Raw genomic sequence first — 5175 nt, forward strand, 5'->3', positions numbered from 1 at the left:
CAACAAAAACTTGTTCAGAAATTTGGAGATAAATTCAAGTGCAGTGCTGATGTAACTTCAAAGACTCCCAATGTAGATCAAGGTGGCATTTATGTTGGTCGTCCTGTTGAAACATAGATGAATCCGAGACATTGAAACAATACATGTGTGCACCTCCAATGACAGATGAGAAGTCGGATCGACTCCAAAAGAAGATTATGATTATGAAGAATTCAAATTAGAATGTTGAATCCTCCGATCATCCTGATAGATTTGTTGTTAGTTTTTAAAAGGGCTTTTCAGATAAATATGGTGATCGTTCTGGGGTTATGTCTTGGGGATTTGATGCTGAAAAGAATATGTGGTGGGTTAAACGAAGGTCTGGGAACACCGAGTACTATAAGAAGATGAAAGATTTTGGATCTTGGACAAAGGTGGATCTTAGTGACCTCATCAATGCATCATTCCACAATCCAACTAATGATAAAAGAGGAATTGATTTCTGGAGCTTCCTCAGGAGCCAAGTAGATAGAGGCTTTCCGAAGATGACAACTGCCGAATCATTCTTGAAGAAAGCTAAAGGTGTAAAGGATCCAAAGACAGGAAAAACCATGGTAAACGTGATGTGGCCTGCAACAAAGAAGGCTACTAATATTCCTGTACCTGATGCAATACCTGATGGAACTTTAGAGAATATGAGATTCTGGATGTTCGACAGTATGACTGCTATAGTCGTCATACGTTTACATAAGGTTAAGGGGCAATACAAATTTGTTGATCCAAAGGATTTGCTCAAGCTTGGAGAACGAGATATCAAGACCCTCAGCAGATTTCAAATCATTGCTGATCCAATCTTTGAAACTGCTGCAAAGGAATACACCAGAATGGTGGCTTCTATTATCAGAACTGGTTATTGGGCAGGTGGTCTAAAGGATGCTGATGTTGATATTATGGAGTATGATTAAAGAACTAAGCTACAAACCAATGGGGAGATTGTTGGGTCTATACTTGATGGTTTGCACTTAGTTAGGCTTGTTTTTGTGTTTTGTATGTAAACCGAGATCATTATGGATCTCGGTGGGCTTTGGGCTCTTGTTGGGCTAGTATGTTGGCTACCTTATATATAGATCTCTTTGTTTAGGGTTGGTTGGTTGGTTCAGTTGGTGGATTTGGCCATCAAGTATCATTGGTGTATTAAACGACTATTGTAAGCATAGTGCTTAAGCACCCGTCATTAATAATGTGTGTTTTGAAGCAGTCCTTTGTGTTCTGTGTCTTCTTGATATTTGTTCTTAAATCATCTTGTGTTGGATTTCCGCACCAACATCAAGATCAGTTGATATCATATTGAAAGATCCTCCACGGGACTTACAATGTCTTTAATTCTTCTCACATGATTATAATTCCTAGTCATGTTGACGCATCTAGATAAACGTTTTTGTAAAACCATCTTCTTAAATGGGTTTATATAATTTTCAAGATGCACATGTACTCTTATTCTTTTACAAAGCTATACATTTTTAAAGGTATTTCATAATTTCCTTCACGTTTTCATTCTTTTTTTTAAACCAAATGTGTACACACATTTATAATTTGTTATTGGCCACTTATATGCTTCATATATTTCAAGTTTACTATGCAATGAAATGAGGTTCTTGTTTAACATAACTACTTGGCTGATTAGGTCCATTAACTAAGTCTTAAACTCTTATAATTATAGATTTAAATGGAGTTTAGCTTACAGATACTAGAGCTAGAAATATTGAATGAGCAGAGGGTGTTCTTGGCTTCAAAGTGGCTTCAAACTTTTCCAGTGAGTCCTAATTACTTGTTCCTTTGTGTGAATTGCTTATGGGATGAAGAAATATATATGTGGGTGTCATGTGGAATGAAAGGCAAGAGGGGTTTGGGGCTGCTCCAAACCGAAACATAGAGCAAAAGAAATAAAAGTGAATGAGTGGGCGGGTTTGTTCTTGTAATATCTTGTGTTTGTGTGTGTTTTTTATACAGGTGCTTGAATGGATGTTAGTCGCAAATTCTATTATTTTATTGTGAAGTGAGTTTGTGTAAAATGGAAGTAATTGGTTAAAGGGCATGGGTTTGGGATTTGATAGAACAAGAAATGGTGGTGACGTATGGAATGGGTGACGATGTGCATTATCTTTTACTAACAATAACAAGCATGTTAGATCTTTACTTTTGTTTATGTTTTTAAAATAAGTACAAATGGAAGATGTGATGGTATGTTTGTGTGTATTAATTGAAATCGGCCACTAAGGCCCCTTTGAGCCGTGAGTGTGATTTAAACTTAAATGGTGATTTATATGTTAATTAATAGTAATAAATGTTAATTACAACACATCTATAAATCACTCAAATTTAGATGGGATTAGTTTATATTTGTTTTTTTATATAAACACTCGTTTATTAGTGTATAAAATACCCACTCATACGCGCCCTCAAATCATACATCTAAATATATGCAATAATATATAAATAAAAATACATTTAGACGATCATAAATATAAATATTTTATCATTAATTCTCTATGGTTGCACTTTTACGTGCCGTAATGATGATGTCACAAGAAATGTTGACTTTCTTTGAAATCAAAACTTTTGGAAACTTTTATGGGTGAAATGAAATAGTAATACAAGAAGATTAATTGCATATTTACGATGATAACTCGAGTTTTGAAACATACCCCATCAGAAGCAAGCACCAGAAATTGGTCTTTCCAGGTGATCAGCCATTGTGTTACTTCAGGCACAGATATAAGTCCAAAATTTTTAATACAGTAATCACCAAAGGCTCTCGACATAGCTAGACCGGGTGCGTCTTCGTGTGGAAGCCACAAACGGTGCACACCTGGCTCATCCTCCATGCAGAAAACTCGCCCTTTGCACTCAAGTATGCGCTTAGCCTCATCTGTATGCAGGGATGTGTTCATTTCGGAACCCGTGAACCACTATTATGCCGAAAACCGTATAAATATATGTGCATAGCTCTTCAATGAAAAAGGTTAAAATTCGAACAAAAATCGTTTGTATCTCCCTCCCTATGCTTTCTTTGATTTTAACTCCTCTCTCCTATTTTTTTTTTTTAAGTTGCAAAAATACGCACAAATCAACATATATACATGTGCATACAGTGTGTGTGCATATATGCATTTAATAAGCAAAGACCATAAATACCATATTATGCATTCTAGTAAATTTATATAATAAGCGGTACAATGGTTAAAACGGTTCTCACAATTCGCACCATTTTCTCAAAAAGTGAAAGAACGTAAAGATACTTACAAGGTAGATTGGGCTTAAAATCAACTGTAAGTTGGACGGGTACCAAACATCCATCGTCACTAGTCGTAGCCAGTATCGCGCGTGAATCTCCAACATTTGCTATTATTAAAAGTTCACCTTGTCTAACAACCGCTAAGGTAGTGGTTCCACTGTGGACCGAATCAAATTTGCGTGAGTGTTGGAGATTCAGATCGACATCAGCACAAGTCTTTATGAAAGAGTTCTTCCATGGACGGAATCCAACAACCTTTTTAGGGTCAAGTGAAGCTTCAAGTAACATCTCTTGCCAATTTCATAGCAAAGATGAAGGCATCAAGTCACATACGTGCTTTGCAACATAATGTCCCCATGGGCCATGGCCGTCGAAGATCCCACAAAACATCATGTCCTTTTGGCAACCAAATTCCTACCATTGAAAACCAAAAAAGATTACATTTGTAATTCAAATTTTGAAAAAATGGGAATTTCCTCTTTATACCTCCCACAATGCAACAAAACCAAAAAAGATTTATATTTTTATTTCAAACTTTATAAACGAGAATTTTGTAAACTCTTCAATCATACCTCCCACACGATGCAACAATCTTGATTCACCCCATTTTCACCCCATTTTGAACAAACCGAAACGAAATTGTTGACATTAGCCTGAAGACCTTAATATCATATCATTCTTCTTTGCATCTTTTGCCATGGCTTCTGCTATCTCTTCCCCATCATCCTCCTCAATACTATTGAATCTCCTCACAGGCAAACACGACTTTGCTAGCCCGTTAAACATCCATGCAAACCGGCCCATGTTAATCAACTTTATCTTCAACAATCATGTTTCCACACATTACAAAGGCTATGAATATTAATGATATATATTTATACAGTCTTACAAGCAATGAATGTGTACAATCAAAACAAAAAAGCAGAGAATATAGTACTCTGACATGGAATTCCAACTGAAGAGGTATGTACCCGCCTCAACACCGAGCGAGGCGGGTCAACCCACAAGACATAGACAAGAGGCTTGAAATCAAGATATTATGAAGACACAAAGCCAAAACCTATGCGCATGGCGCATATCACGCATATCACATATGCTCATGCATCACATGCTCATGCATCACATGCTCATGCATCACATGCTCAGGCATCACATATGCTCATGCATCACATATGCTCACGCGTATCACATCTGCGCGTGGCGCATCCGCGCGTAGCGCATATCACATGCTTGTGCATATCACATCTGCGCATGAAACATCTGCGCGTGAGAATAAAGAGAAGACCTCGCGCATCCTCAGGATAGGCGCACATCACACATGCACATAATCAACCTCGTCCTTATCCAAATCAGGATTAGGGCAGCCTTGATTGTGCACGTCAGACAACCTTCCAGAATGTATCTTTTTAAGGAATAAGAATATGCTGATGTTGACAGCTGCCAATGAAAGGTGGACAACTCAGCAAAACCCATGTGCTACCACGTGATTATAACCAATGAAAAAGCACCAGGTGTCTCAAGGACACGTGGCGCAAAGCAATTAGAGGAGGCCAAAAAGGCCCTAATTGGGTCTGAGCCCAATCATTGGAAACCCTAGCACTATAAATACCACATCAACTCCACAATGAGAGGTACACCCAATTACACAGTATTCAGCTATATTAAGCAATACACTCCAATTTCCTTACTCTCATATTATTATCTTCTCCTACAAACTCTTATTCTCACACCGGAGGGTTACCCCAAAGAGGACCCCTCTGTCCCTTTCTGAGGGGTAAGTTTACGGTGCTGTTCATTTTGTAGGTGGAAGAATCCAGATCCCAGAGATCCATCGGTGAAATAGCATAATCACACCCGAGGAAAGTAGATCGTCTACCAGTGAGTCGATCCACGTTTCTTCA

General features: G+C 37.9%; 1 pseudogene across 1 annotated transcript; it reads right to left on the minus strand.

Annotated features, from left to right (window-relative positions):
* Positions 1-2561: 2561 nt before the first annotated feature.
* LOC143619170 (putative protein phosphatase 2C 73 pseudogene) lies at positions 2562-4093 on the minus strand (annotated as a pseudogene). The gene is made up of 3 exons (XR_013151148.1): positions 3847-4093; positions 3283-3688; positions 2562-2908 (listed from the first exon to the last, which is right to left on the minus strand). The product of XR_013151148.1 is annotated as a putative protein phosphatase 2C 73 pseudogene (transcript).
* Positions 4094-5175: the final 1082 nt, after the last annotated feature.

Source organism: Bidens hawaiensis, unplaced genomic scaffold, assembly GCF_021521415.1.
Source record: "Bidens hawaiensis isolate Kalapana, Puna unplaced genomic scaffold, B.hawaiensis_p1.1 tig00000284_1, whole genome shotgun sequence".
Lineage (NCBI taxonomy): Eukaryota > Viridiplantae > Streptophyta > Magnoliopsida > Asterales > Asteraceae > Bidens > Bidens hawaiensis.